The sequence below is a fragment of the Hakea prostrata genome, chromosome 10, assembly GCF_041222555.1.
Source record: "Hakea prostrata isolate BN-2017 chromosome 10, UWA_Hpros_2, whole genome shotgun sequence".
NCBI lineage: Eukaryota > Viridiplantae > Streptophyta > Magnoliopsida > Proteales > Proteaceae > Hakea > Hakea prostrata.
Window position 1 is genome coordinate 34,619,509 of NC_142609.1, and position 16,147 is coordinate 34,635,655.

Below are 16,147 nucleotides of genomic sequence, written 5' to 3' on the forward strand. Positions count from 1 at the left end.
ATAAGTCTTTTTTAAGTTGATATGTAATTTGATTCTTTTCAAATCTTGTCGGAACGATATCCCTCTTACCTCTATATTACTTGGGTGACCTAGTGCACTTGGCAATACGAACACAACAAGTTTTTTGTGCTATTGTCGCAGATGGATGAGCGTTAAAATTTCTATCAACTGAAACTATGCTTCATTCATCTAGTTCTTAGTTCATTAAAATTCCGGTTTTTATTTTAATGTGTTTTTCTTCTTTCTTTTTGTTGCTGCTGTATGGGTTTGAATATTTTTCTGGAATTTTAGATTTGATTTTTTTTTTTTGTGTGTTAGTCATAGTTCAGTTTGTTTTAATTATTGAATATAATTTTTTAGATTTTGCTTTGTTCTAATTTGTTTCTCTTTAATTCATTTTACTTCTTGTTTTCTCTTATTTTTCAGGTCTAGATAGTGCGTTACTGAAAGCTATTGAAGTTGTTATCAAAGCACCTAGTTTTGAACAAGCAATGGGAGATCAAAACACCTTGAACAATGACTTCACAGATAATGGACTGCAAAACCTAGCACCAGGAACACCTAGCAAGACTTTGAGAGACAACATAGAACTTCCTGTCAGAGTAAATCGTTAGAAGGCCTGCAATCACTGCGAACAATTTCAAATTAAAACCTGCTTTTATTTAGATGCTTCAAAATGCAATGCAATTTTATGGATTGGCCAGTGAAGACCCTAATCCACACCTAGAGGCATTCCCAGAAAATTTTGTGATATTGTCAAAGTACAATGGAGTTAGTGAAGACACCATCCTTCTAAGACTTTTCCCTTTCTCTTTGTGTGACAAAGCGACAACATGGCTACAGTTCCTACCCTCGGATTCAATTAGGATTGGGATTCTTTAGTATAAAAGTTTTTTAAAATTTTTTTCCCTTGTTAAATTTGCTAAATTGCATAATGACATTATTACTTTTGTGTAGGATGAAGGAGAGTCTTTAGATGAGGCATGGGAGCATTTCAAAGAATACTTGTGGAGATGCCCACACCATGGTCTTCCTCAATGGATGATCATACAGGTTTTCTACAATAGGTTGAAAGAGCAATTCAAGGCCATCCTTGATGCAGCCATCGGAGGGTCAATCCATAACCAAGAATTAAATGAGGTCTATGAATTTGTAGATGAGATGGCAACTAACTCCTATCAATGGCCATTTGATAGACAACCAAGAGGTAGAGTTGCAGGGGTACATGAGGTTGACATGCACCATGATTGCAATTAAAGAAAAGCTCGATGCCCTTGGGAGAAGAATGGAAAATTTGATTGTCTCTAAAACCCAGAGAGTTTCTTATGATATGAGTAGTGCTAGCCATGATTCTGATGTATATTCTAATAAATTTTCAAAAGTTGCTAATTTTGTTTCTGATAATATTGGCATGAATTCTCAAGGTAACCACCTACAACAATACTTATAATCCAAGATGGAGAAACTACCCAAATTTTGTATGGAACGATCAACGGCAGCAAAGATAAGAACCAAAGGCCCTGCCCCCTAATAATCATTTGGAAGAGATGATGATACAAATGGCAAAGATTTCTACTGAGTTTACGAAGAATGTGGATGTGAGGCATCTATACATAATTCAGAGAAGCAAATACGTCAACTCCCCAAACAGATTGTTGAACGTCTGTAAGGAGATCTGTCAAGGACACCGTACAAAACCAAGCAGAGAGAGTACAAGCCATCACATTGAAAAGTGGTGGAGAAATAAACACTACTAATTTAGTAGTGGAGGAGGTAGAAAAAAAGCAGCCAAAGAAACAGGATAACTCTAAACCTATCTATTCAAATGCTTCTACCCCCAACCCCCCATATGATATTTCTTTATTCATTTTTTTGATAGGTTTGTTGAGAAGAATGAGGACTAACAATTCCTCAAATTTTTAGATGTCTTCAAGAAACTTAGAATTAACATTCCTTTTGTAGATGCAATTTTTCAAATGTCGAGCTATGCAAAATTCTTGAAGGAGATCATTGCGAAGAAGAGGAGACTTGAAGATTATGCGACTATCAAGTTGAATGAGGGGTGCTCAACGCTCCTTCAACATAATAGTCCACAAAAAAATGAAAGATATAGGGAATTCACTATACCTTGCTAGATTAGTGATATTTCATTTAATAACACTTTATGTGATTTAGAAACTTCAATAATTTATTGCCTTATTTTGTGTATGGAGAAGTTTGGAATTGAGGAAGTTAAGCCAACTATGATATCCCTTTTATTGGTGGATCGATCCATCAGGTACCCATGGGAAATTTAGAAGATGTGCTAGTGAAAGTTGATAAATTTATTTTTTTCATTGATTTTATGGTACTTGAGATGGAAGAGGATTTTGAGATTCCCATTATTTTGGGACGACCATTCTTAGACACGGGAAGATCTTTGATTGATGTACAAAAGGGGAAATTTTACATTTAGGTTAGGAGATACAAGTGGTACATTTAATGTTTCTAAGGCAATACCACACCCTAATGTGTATATGAACTGTTTTAGACTGGATTTTACTAAATCCCTACCCCAAGCATTGATAGACCATGACCCCTTGGAGATGGTATGTGAGTATAAATTAGAAGAGGTGCAAACAAAATTTGCATGAGTTAAATTTAGTTAAGCCCTTTACCAGGTAGCTTGCACCTTGCTTATCTGAACTAATGAAGGGAGGGTCAAAACCCAAACCTCTATTGAGGACCATGGCTAGTAACCTAATCATCACTTTGGAAGTGGCTTCGACCCCTAGAACTCACTCTTATCTTTGACCTAAAGTTGGGGGTAGTTCGGCTATGAACTATAGCGCAAGCACTGTATGGAAAGCAACCCAAGTTTTCTAGTTTTCTTTATGTTATTTTTCCTTCTACTTTTTTAAGTTGCTATTTTTTTCCTCTTTCGATTTTTTTTAAGGGAATGAGGAGAAGAGAGTGAATTTGGACTACATTACACCTAAAGCTATGGATTAGGGGAGTATCCTAACCCTACTTGATATCTTATTTATAGCTTGTCTCATTGTATGCACTTTAATTCTATTGTTTTCTTTGTTGCATTGAGGACAATGCTCATATTAAAGTTGGGGGTAGATATTTGAGATTATTCTTTTGGGATTATACTCACTATGTTGAATTTTTTTTGTTCAAAAGTAGAATTTTTTAGATTTTTTCAAAACTCTTTGCGGTTGGAGCTTACTTGTCTAGTTAGTAGAGTACAATAGAAGGAACTGATGACATTTGAATCTCTAGTCTTGTTTAGTGTTTCATGTTTTAGTTATGTTCTCCTATAATTCCTAAATAATATGAATTTGGATGAACATCAGATGAGTATGTGAACCATTTGAACCTTGACTATGTGGGCCAACCTTTGAGCACCACACTTTGCTATTTAGTCATGTGCACTTAGAGATAGCCGAATGAGACATGCAATCTTTCTTGTTCAGTTAACATATTAGATTCACCTTGAATGCCCTCTTGAGGCAATTCTCAAGAGTATGACTTGTTCAGGGATAGGATAGAGGCCATTCTTCCTGAGCTAAAATTTTGAAAAATATATTATCTTCTATTTTGTTCCACCTTTACCATGCTTTACTTCATGTATTATTTCATGGAGATGTACATGGTGTATGTGTTAATATCTCATTGGCGACTCTCCCAAGTTGTGTGATCCCTTGAATACATTGGAGGTAGCTTGGAATGTTAAAAGCATGGTGAGTAAATCTTCCTTGCATTTGCGGATCTCCATAGTTAATGCCACTAAGTGAGCTTTTTGAATTTTGATTGGGTTAACATTGCACGATTAGGGCTTAGGGACAAAGGCCAACACAACGCTTGGTCAATAAGTATTTGAGGGCCATGTTACGATGTAGGAGATGTCTTGGGAGGCTTCTTGGGAGAGGTGTTATCACCTTGAGAATGAAAAAGGAAAAATGTTTGAAATTGTTATATGTTTTGTAGAAGAGAGAGAGAGAGAGAGAGAGAGAGAGAGAGAGAGAGAGAGAGAGAGAGAGAGAGAGAGAGAGAGAGAGAGAAATGGTGCTTCAATTTTATCATCTCCATGTGTATTTTCATCCATCTGGCCCCTTTCTACATTACTTCCACCTTCATAAGTCTTATTGACCTTGGATAAGTGGTTTCTATTCATTAATGGAGAGAGAGATGATAGGTTGGACATATGAGAATTGATCTTGGACTAGGAATTTGGGATCCCAAACATACATACACTTGATTGGTTAAGGTCTATACACACATGGGTCAATGTTTGGATTTGTGATCTGTATACTCATCTCTTATTTAACTTCATTTATATCCTTCTCAAATTATGGTTGAACTTGAATGAGATGGAATGTTGAATTAAGACGAGAGTTTGTCTGATCTTGATGTTTGCTCGAGAACTAGTAAACTCATAAGTTGGAGATAACTTGAAAAATTCATTTTATCCATACTATTTTTGAAAATTTTAGCTGATACATTTTTATGTGTTTGCAACTGTTATGTATCATTTTACCCCAATATCACATGCAAATGAGCATCAGTTGCTTTCTCCTTGAATTTAAGTAATTTTTGGTAATTTATATTTATCCTAGCAAATCCTGATTCAAATTTATTATTTGTACTTGTAGTGAATCATTTTAGTACTTGGACTCCTTCAACAACTAGGATTTATTTGCTGGAGCAATTAGTGGAGTTTTGAAGCTTGATCAAATATGGAAAGACAGAAAAAGAATCTTCTTTAGAGAAGGAAGAGGGAAAAATCCCGTTTTTGATTGTGCTTTGTGCAATTTCAATCAAGTCCTTCATCGGATGATCATCCGGCATCCGATCGAGTTGTTTTTGACTTCTTGATCTTCAAATCCAATGGTGGGATTGTGCATTTGAGTTCTCTAAATTAGTCCTCTTTATAAGTCACCTAGGCAAGCAAATTTCTTGGTTGAGTCAGATTAGAAACTCAAAGTTTGTTTCAAACTGTGTTAGATTTAGTCAAGGAATCATATCTCATGTAAGCAAATTTCTTGGTTGAGTCAAATTAGAAACTCAAAGTTTGTTTCAAACTGAGTTAGATTGAGTCAAGGAATCATATCTCATGTAACTTAGAAAATCACTTTATAAAAGGGGAGCAAACTCCAGCCATAAGGGACATTTTTTGAAGGATGGAGACAAATTTTATAGAGGAGGAGCTGCTGGAGACATTCAGATGAGCATCATAGGAGTATTAGGCGAACTGCTGCCCAGGCTAGAGTTTTTCTTCCTCTAGAGTGATGTTTTCTTTAACTTTTTCTTCTTCTTCTCTCATGATGTTCTAAACTTCCATTGCTAGAATGTAGATGGATCCTTATGTGAATTATTTATTGATTATCTCTTTCATGCAATACAATCCTCTACTCTTTGCTTTCTTTAATTTTGCTCTTAATGTTTGAATGCTTGATCAACATTCATGAATTTCAAGGTATATTTTGCTAGACCTAGGGTTGAAGAATTATAAATTACATCAAACGTGTAATAGGCTAGACGGTTTGTTTGACATTGTTTAGGGAATTTTTTTTGGTAAGACATTGTTTAGGGATTATGTGTTTCATATAATGCATTGAATTGATTTTCTATGCATAAAAGGTAGAAGAAATTTGATGTGTTAGGGACTCTCAAGCGTAATAGGTGGAGTGATCTAATTTAATAATCTTGTCGACAAGAGTAGAGAGTAAATTGATTGTAAGAAGGGGGGGGATTAATAATTTATGACATGTTTAATGAAATCGGAACTCTGGAAATTTTGTTTATTGATTCGCTTGGTATTTTCCTTTGTGATTTTTTTAGTATAATTATTAGTTAATTCTTAGTTTTGATCACTAGATAATTATAAGTGTTTTTGAAGTTGGTACGTAATTTGATTTTTATTTTTTATGAACAATATCCCTCTTACCTTTATATTACTTGGGTGACCTTGTGCACTTGTGAGTATGAATGCAACAGTCTCCCTGAATTCTCTAGAAATATAAAAGGAATTCAAGATTAACTTTTATATAGAAGATTTAAGAATAAAATTTCCTGGTGAACAAGCTTCAAAGTTATAATATTTGGATCATAATATCTTTGTATCCTTTAAGGGATGTCCTTTTATATTATGGATTATTCTACAGGTCGTTGTAGTGCTTGATGACCAAGGCGATCATGCCATAGTCCAAATTCGTCAAGATTTATCAGTATCAAAGGCATGATACGTAGGTTTCAACTGTTTTAATCATAATACAATACAAACCCGTAAAGGAAGCTTCTAGCTTCTCATGGATGATTTTCATGCCCATTTTATAAGAGGTTATGCCAAGATACTCCTTATTTTATTTATAAATATTTTTAATTTAATACCCATTACGGCATTCATCTTTGAAGCTAAGTAGATTCCTTTTGGATCTATTGCTTAGAAATTCATTCTCAATATGTAGGATGATATCATTCAACAAAACAATTGTGACATTTTTGAAACCATCAATAATCTTAATAGGACTTGATGTGCCTGATGTAATGTCACATTCAAGAAAGAATATACTTATTACGAAATAGTGAATGTGTTGATTTGCTATCAAGCAAACACACATATCTTTTCCCCCGGTATTCATCATGTGCACTTATATTGACAATTTCTGGTGCCAAGTTTCATACAATTTGCAAATTAATTATATAATCAAATAAATTTTTTAACAAGTAACAAAGATTATTTTCATAAGCATTTCATTAATAATCATATTGAAAAATAAAATATAAAAATATTCAAAATAAGAAATAACTAGGAACAAAATTATTATAATCATAAAACTGATACATGATCAAACTGGTGTGAGGTCCTCAAAGAAATCAGCTATATCCCAAGATGTCTTTGCTACTTCAGAAGCAAAAGAAATCCCACCAATAGAGATATTGTTGGCCTCAACAGTAGTTAAGGTAGTAGGACTAATTTCAATGGCATGAGATTCACCATGCTTGTCCTTATTCTTTTAAAGATGCCTGGTATGGATTGACAAAGTGTTTTGGCATATGACAAATACATGATTAGTGTCCAGTCATGCCACAACGATAGCGAATGTTTTCATTAGGCACCTTCATTAGCTTCTTTCCTTTACCATGCGTTGGGCCAAGTTTGATTTTCTAAGGCGGTTAAATTTTCTGCCACACCTTAGAGGATTATATCCTTGCCTGCACTCAAAGCCCTTAAAATGGCTAAATTTTTTCATAGAATTAGCATGTGCTTCAGGCAATGCTTTTCAACTAGCAGTTCTAAGATCATGATTTTTTAGCAGCAGTTCATTGGTTTGCTCAGTTGTCAGGACATACAAATTAATTCAGAGTATGTGGCAAATTGACGTTGCCGGTGTTGTTGTTGCAATACTATATTAGAGGCATGAAAGATGGATAAAGTTTTCTCTAATAATTCCATATCATTGAGTTTGACACCACATAACTCAAGCTGAGAAACAATATAAACCAAAGCAGAATTATAATTAGACATTGATTTAAAATCTTGTTGCCTAAGATGCTGCCAGAATTATAATTAGACATTCATTTAAACTCAATAGCAAGGTTTTATACTTGGTTGTCCCATTGTATGCACTTCAATTGTTGTTCCATCGCATTGAGGACAATGTTCATATTAGAGTTAGGGTGGATATTGTTTGGGAATTATACTCACTATTTTCAAAACCAAAAAATTTTCAAAAGAAATTTTTTTTTCAAAACCATTTTGTGGTTAGAGCTTACTCATCCAGTTATAGAGTAAAATAAAAGGAAATGATGACACTCAAACTTCATGACTTGTTCAACGTTTCATGTTAGTTGTATTCTCCTATAATGCTTTGAATAATATGAACTTTTCAAACCTTTAATGTGAAATCCAGCCCAAACCCTAATCCGAAACTCTAATTCTTATAGGTCTGAAGACCCAAAGTGAAGGTAGAAGGTAGTTGTGGGCCATCTCAGTTGAATCCATTGATTTTGACCTAGAGCAAGTGGAGACTGATGATGGAGTTTCTTCTATGGATACCCTACTTGACCTTGAGAAGAAGTTGTAGCTTGTTGGGGAAGAGCTTGTTTGATGGATTTGAGCCCTAGCTTGACACTCTTTGGAAGGTCCTAAAATGCTAGGTAAGACCCTTTGTTAAGTTGGGAAAAGTCCTAGTGGAGTTTGTGGCTTTTGGAGAATCTAGACTTGTTTTTAGCCTTACTAACAGCCTTGGTCGCTCCAAGCGACCAACCTTGACCGACCAAAGGGGGGAGGGACTGTTTTGTCACTTTTCGAGAATTTAGGTTTTCAAAGCCCTATTTATCATATCTACGAACTAATTCGTCCCATAATGCTCTAAAGCCTCTAAAGAACGTGGGAAGTACCTCCTAACACTCTCTTTGAAGCTTTGGAAGATCCTCAATCATTTGCCGAAGTTCTTCTGTTGAATCTCCTTCTTCAAGGTTGGTAATCACTCACACTCTCGCTAGATTTACTCTTTCATTGTTTTCTACTTACCTCCGTGATCATGAGGAAGGTCTCATGCCATTTCTATGAGCTTTCCTTCAATCCCCGTAGTTTTAGAGTGAATCCCCATTCACTCTATTACTTTGTGAATCTACACAGGATGGTTTTAAAGGGAAATAAAGGGTAATCTTCACGAATGAATATTCATTTGAAGACCTTGAATTCTATTGCATGTTAGATTCATTCCTATGATAGTGTTTGATTATGATCTATTGTTCTTTCTTTCCTAGAGTGAATTCCCGTTCTCTCTAGTCTTTCCGTAGAATCTGTGGACTGATATCGGTAAAAGCCTATTATATGATTTAATTGGAACTCTTATCCATTAACCTTATGAGATGTCTAGACCATGCTAGATAGTTTTCTTTTACTGTTAGTAACCTTCCCTTGAAATTTTGGAGTGTTTCGAATCCCAAAAGATGAGTTGTCGATCAAAATCTAGAGTTTTTGTCCATACAAAAGCACCTTGGTCACTTAGCTTGGGTCGCTCCAAGCGACCAACCTTGACCGACTAAAGTAGTCAGTGACAACAACTTTTCCAATTTTGATCAGTTTGATCTCCAATCTTTGGGGGTTTGTTCTTAATGCCCAATCTATGTTTGTTTAGGGTTTCTTTGGTAACTTTGGACCTATCCTCTGACCTTTCTCCGGAGTTTACAAATCCAATCAAGGTAAGGATGTTCATTTACAAATAACCTAAAATACATGTTTTCTCATATGGGAATTGAATTGCATGATCATACTACTGTTTTTAGGACTTGTTTATAATTGAATTGTTGCTGTAACCATTGTAACTATAGTAGGACATTACTCATGTGATTTTCTTATCTATATGGAATATGAATGATTGGTTATTACTCATGTGAATGGCTTATCAGTCATGCTTATGATTGACTGAATTGAGATGTGATTGCCTATGTTGTAACTGGGGAATGGGGAGTGCCCTTTTGGCATTTCTATCTTTGGACACCAGTGGAGGTGGCATGGGACACTTTCGTATGGTGCCCCTTGACACTTTCCCTGATTACTGGTTGACAATACCTAGGGCATGTCTATCAGTGTTTGGCTAGGGATACCCTGTTATATCAGACCCTATCGGAGGGAAATTGAGACCATAGTTAGACCTTAAACTTGGACCTTGATTTCAGTTTTTATCTTTGAACCTTGGTCTGCCCCTTTCCCGTTCTATGATCCTAACAATGGGGATTTGTGGGCACTCAAGAACGGTAACCAACCCATGAGAGGACATGAGAGCTTCCCATTTATTATTTGTGGATGACCAATAGGGTTAAGAGTCCATAGTCTGAGTTGGTCGGAGCCATAGGATACGATGACTCTAGGGGGAAGGATACCGGAAAGGATCGTGAGAGGCGAGGAATGGAAGTATCTAACATTAAGTTGATGTAACTTAGTAGATGACTTGCATTGGGCTAATATTTACCCTAACATGCACCAATACTCAGATAAATGGTGGTGACCTAAACCCCAAACATGGAATGTCCGAGAGGGATGCATGACCCAATTACCATCGGAGAACCCAAGATACCGAGACGGTTGAGGGAGAGTGATTTGAGACCTACCTAGACGAGTATGATGTTTTATCTTAAAGCATGTTTGCCACTAGTGACCAACATATATAGAGTTAGAAGCATACTTGCATAATTGTCTCATATCATATTGCATCCTGTATATTTTGAAATTATGTATTATGGGTTGTTTGTGAATGAACTACTTGCTAAGTTCTTTTGAACTCATTCCTTTTGGACAATGTTTGTTAGATCTTTCTACAGGTACTGATGACTATGAGAACCAGTATTATGAGACTGTGCCGGATGACTCATACAGTTCCCAAGGTGCTGGCTGTTATGACTACGACGGTGAAGACTACCAGTGTGATGGTGGAATGTAATTTGGATTAGTCTAGACTTTGGGGCTTGTGTGTTGGCATTGGGATACTTAAGTCTTTACGTTTAGACATACTCTTTTTAGATTAGAAGAGTCCTATGTTTAGTCTAGTTTTATTCTTAGATTTGATTCAATTGTAATTTCTTTTGAGATTGCTCAACTTTTCCGCTGTTGTTATATAGTGATTTCCCACCACACTCTATAATCTGATTATTCATTTGGTATCTTATTTTTGCACTCTGATTTGAATTGTAAATCTTTCTAAGAGCTATTCTTTGATTATTCATTTATAAAATATTTAAACATTGATTAAGCTTTGTTCTTGATTATATTATTGTGAATGTGGGAGGATGATTGCTATGAACTGATCTTTGGGGCTATGGATCACACACTTGGGTATCGCAGTTAGGGTATTGGCTGGGTGGATGTGACATTCAAAGAGTATGTGAATCACTTTAACCTTGACGATGTCACCCACCCTTTGAGCATAAAACCTTGCTATTGAGTCATGTGCACTTAGGGATATCTGAATGAGACATGCAATCTTGCTTGTTAAGTCAACATATTAGAATCCACCTCAATCCCCTTTTGAAGTGAAATTCACAAAAGTACTACTTTTCTAGGCATATGTAGAGGTCGTTCTTCTTGACCTAAAACTTTGAAAAATATATTCTCTTCTATTTAGTTCCACCCCTACCATATTTCACTTCATCTATAAATTCATGGAGATGTACATGATGTATTTGTTAGTATCTCATAATTGGCAACTCCCCCAAGTTGTGTGATCTGAATTCAAGTGTTAAAAACATGGTGAGGATTAAAAATATTGTGAGTAGATCTTCCTCTTCCTCATGAACACTTGAATAGATAATTATTTGAGAGTCATGCTATAGGTGTAGGATATGCCTTGGGTGGCTTCTTAGGTGAGGTGTTATGCCTTGAGAATACCCCCTCCAAAAAAAAAGAAAAAAAGAGCAAATTGCATTCGCACCCAAAAATGGAGGCCTTAAAGCATTGACACCCCACTTTATGTTTGAAAAATACACCCCAAAATTAGATTTTCATTGGACATATTAGTCCAATTTGTCACTGAAAACTGTTAAATCACTGTTTATCTTTTTTTTTTTTTTTTTTTCCCTTTATATTTTGATAGGGAAAATTTTGGAATTAAAAGTAAATAAATAGTGATTTAATGGTTTTCGGTGACAAATCGGACTAATGTGTCCAATGAAAATCCAATTTTGGGGTATTTGTGTTTTCAAACATAAAGAGGGGTGTCAATGCGTTAAAGCCTCCATTTTGGAGTGCCGGTGCAGTTTGCTCATAATAAAAAGAAAGAGAAAAGAAAGAGAAAAGAGAAAGACAAATTGTGCTTTAATGTGGTCATCACCATGCATGTATTATATTAGTCTTTGTCGATATTATTTCCATCTTCATAAGTCCTCTTGACCTTAGACAAGTGGTTGCTCTTCATTAGTGAAGAGAGTGATGATGTCAATTTGGACACATAAAAAAGACCTCATCTTTCTCTATGGGTTCAATCTGAATAACATAACAAAGGGCTACAAGGGAAGACAAAATCTCCAAAGACAACACTGGGCCTTTAGTAGTACTTGGCTCCATAGGAGCAATCCAAGCACTGGCACGAATCTCCATGCGGTCCATCTCCTCACTAGCCCCCTAAAGCATTTGTGGGATCCTCCATTTGAATGGATCCCGATATCTTATTACAAGATCTAAAAACATATATATATATATATATATATATATATATATATATATATATATATATATATATATATATATATATAATATATTATATATATATATATATATATATATATTATATATATATATATATATAAAGGAGTGAGTTCAATAAAACTCGGGGGTCACATAACCATATTCCATGCATTCATCGCACATTTCCATAAACAATCCATGTATAAATATAATGATGCGTGTTAGTGAATATGAATGCAATTATGCTCCTAACTCTAACAATAAAGTCTCTATAGTAGACACGCATTAAGGTATATATATATATATATATATATATTAGCCTCCTCTAGGTGGTCTCAGTCCACTCTCCCTCACGGCACTCAGGCATGTCTGTTGGATTTTTCGCGGTAGTTGGGTCAAGTCACATCAAACCATGGATGGGGATTAGGTCACCTCTCTCTCACATCACTATTGGTATGAGAATTGGCACGTGTCAGGGATGACCCCTAGGCCAACTGCAAGGTCATAAGGTCTCATACTATAGGTGGTTTGGATGGTCACTCGGCTTCAATACCCCTACCGAAAGGGTAGTAGTATTCAAGGGTCCACTAGCCAACTTATTTAGACACTTATTGACCATGTACCTAGGTCTAAGTGTATATAAGGTCACTAGGGTAATGGGCTAACCCACAACCCTAGTTAGCATAAAAATATAAGTGGACAGAGTCCAACAATAAAGTCCACACATTCACTATCACATCCCCCCAGCCGGTACCCTAACTGGCATATCTGGGTGTGTGATCCACAGCCCAAAGAAAAAGTATCGAGGAAATCATCCTCCCACATAATCAATAACATAATCATGAACATAAATAATCAATGTGCCAATATAAATGAGAGATCCAAATAAGGAAAGAAAAGATCATATAACATCAGAGTGCGAAAAGATAATAGATAAAGTCAAGTCAAGGAGTAAAGTGAGGTGGAAACTCACTCTACCAAACAGTGGAAAAGTAGCTCAAAAAGGAAAGAAAAGAGATTACAACTAATCCCAAAAAGATGTAATAGAAGTAACTAAATTGTTTTCAACTTTGTAAAGAATGTCCTTGTAAGTGTAGACTTCAGAGATTAGGCAAGGACGCTTCCACTCCACAGATGGACTAATCATGGTACAAAGCATGACCACTCGAGGGATCTTCACAGTAATCATCGTAACAGCTATCACCTTGTGGGAAATATACCTCTTCACCCTGGTCTTCCTCGTACGTACCGTCATAGTAATCTGAACCTGTAGAGAAGTCTAACAAAAGATAGGGTACAAAAGGAGTGAGTCTTGAAAGAAACCCAGTAAAGCAGGTTAAATCCACAATAACATAAATGGTAGGATCATAAAGCAAAGCATAATGCAATATGATATGAGGCAAACAATGCAAACATGAATCTAACTCTAAGGATGCTGGTCTTTATTAGCAGACATGCTTTAAATCATAGCACCATACTTCTTTAGGAAGGTCTCATCTCATCACAACGCCAGTTGGTAGTGGGTCCTCCATCCCTCAGGACAATCTATGGTTGGGGGTATAGGTCACCGCTCTCTCACATCACCATTGGTATAAGTATTGGCGCATGGTTGAGCCTAGCCAAATGCAAGTCTTCTACTTAGTCATATCAAGTCAGTATCAGATACGTCCATTCCTCCCCTCTCGGGATCCTTTCTGGTATCCTTCACACTAGAGTCCTCATAGTCCCAGACTACGGACTCATCAACCCTATTGGTTATCCACATATGGTAAATGGGAAGCTCTCATGTCCCCTCATGGGTTGGTTACCGGTCTTGAGCGCCCATGAGCCCAAGTCTATCCATATGTAACTCTACCAATGAATGGTCCCCACAATGTGATTCTTGTCCTCTCACGGGTTGGTTACCGGTCTTGAGCGCCCATGAATCCCCATTACTACCACGGGTCGTTTGGTCTCAATACCCTTCCAACTAGGGTTTGATATAACGGGGACATCAAACCAAAATGACCAAAATGACCCTAGAAACATAAGAGATCAAATGAGCAACAATCGGGAATCGATTGGGGTTAAGGGGGGCCAAAACACACACCCAACATAGGGGGTGGTTGGACGAGCCAGCCAGGGCCGGTCAACCACTCACCCTAGGGCTGTAACCAAAATCGGTCAATTTCCACTCCAATTCAAACAACTCGAAATGGGTCTCTGGGGTCTTCATTTTAACAACATTCGGGTCCCCAAAACACCAGTCAATCATCCCAACAAGCCCCCAACAGAAAAGAACCAATTTAGGCTCTTTGTGTTTGCCCACAAGCATCTTAGGGAGGTTCAACATGTTTTCTAATGCAAAGATTTGCACAAACTAACTCTCAAATATGTTGGGAGACACAAATGGAAGTAAGATGAAGCATTCAATACAATCCAATAACACCAACAACTAGCACATAGCATTCATTGCAAAATAGATACCATCAAAAGCTAGGTGAAAAAAAGAGGGTTTCATGACTGCCTACCTTTTCACTTCCTATCCCGATGATTCGGGCTTTGATGCTTCACCGCATGCAAAGAATCCTCCAAACTTCTTGGCTTTCTCCTCTCCCAAGCCCTCAGCCCCACTCTAACATAAACAAATGTGTTTATAAGAGGTAGAAACCAAAAAATAGGATTTTAAACAAGAAATCCTGAATCTGCCCCACACCTAGGGGTGGTGGTCGAACCATTCGTGCAACAAGCCCGATCGATCTGCCCTCTATCTCTCACATGCAAAGGTCGATTCCGGAGAAATCAATAAATTAATTCAAAGGGTAGAAAGTTCATTCCAAGGCCTAATCAGTGGTGTACTTTACCTTAATATTTAAGTCTTCTACTATTTGTTTCCAGGTGTGCCAAAACCTTCCTTTAAAGCCTTCTCGACCAATCTTTTCTCTCCTCTCAAATTCCAATAGAGTGGTTGAGTCTTCTTCTGGGTCATCCACATCTCTCGGTTCCATTTTCGAACTTCCGGGCTCGATTCGTATGGTCCACAATTGTCATCTACTCAAGCTCCGGGTCCGTAATCCTGAAACCAATGGGATATTGGGCTAGGATTCTAGGGGATTTCACATGAGCCAAAGGGATGAATTTCATATAAGAGGACCTCCTGGAGACGTTTTGAGGTGAGAGGAGTATCAAATAAGTATCAGAGGAGCTGCTTCCTAGGCTGGAGTCTTTCTTCCTCTAGAGTGATGTTTCTCTTCTCTTCCCTCATGATGTTATAAAATTTTATTGCTAGAATGTAGATGGATTCTTACATGAATTAATTTATTGATTTCTCTTTTTCATGCAATTCAATCCTCTGGTCTTCACTTTCTTCAATTTTGTTCTTAATATTTGAGTACCTAGCTAATATTCATGAATTTGTGGTATGTTTTCACACATGTAATAGTGGAGAATGCATGATAGACCTAGGGTTGACGAATCATAATTTCATCTAATGTGTAACAGGTTTGATAGTTTATTCAACATTGTTTAGGGACTCTATGTTTCATGCAATGCATTGAATTGATCATCTATGCATAAAAAATACAAGGGATTTGGTGTGTTAGGGACCCTCAAGTGTAATAGGTGGGGTGATCTAATTTAGTAATCCTGTTGGCAAGAGTAGAGAGTAAATTGATTGTATGATGGGGAGGGATTGATAATTTATGAAATGTTTGGCAAAATTGAAACTCTAGTATTTTGGTTCGTTGATTTGCTCAGTGTTTTTTCATTAGTGCTTTCATTATATCCTTCGTGTTTTGTTAGTGTAATCAGTAGCTAATCATACTTAATTCTCAGTTTTAATTGACTAGATAATCAAAGGTGTTTCTGAAGTTAGTACATATTTTGACTCTTTTTCAATCCTCGTGAGAACGACATCCCTCTTACATCTATATTTAGTCGACTTTGTGCTCTTGCGAGTAGGATGCAATAGTTCAATGGATCGTTGCCAAA

The 16,147-nt window shown here is 36.6% G+C and overlaps 1 non-coding gene across 1 annotated transcript; it reads right to left on the reverse strand.

Annotated features, from left to right (window-relative positions):
• Positions 1–924: 924 nt before the first annotated feature.
• Positions 925–1,031, reverse strand: LOC149002619 (small nucleolar RNA R71). Its single transcript, XR_016170519.1, has one exon. It is a non-coding gene; the product is annotated as a small nucleolar RNA R71 (small nucleolar RNA).
• Positions 1,032–16,147: the final 15,116 nt, after the last annotated feature.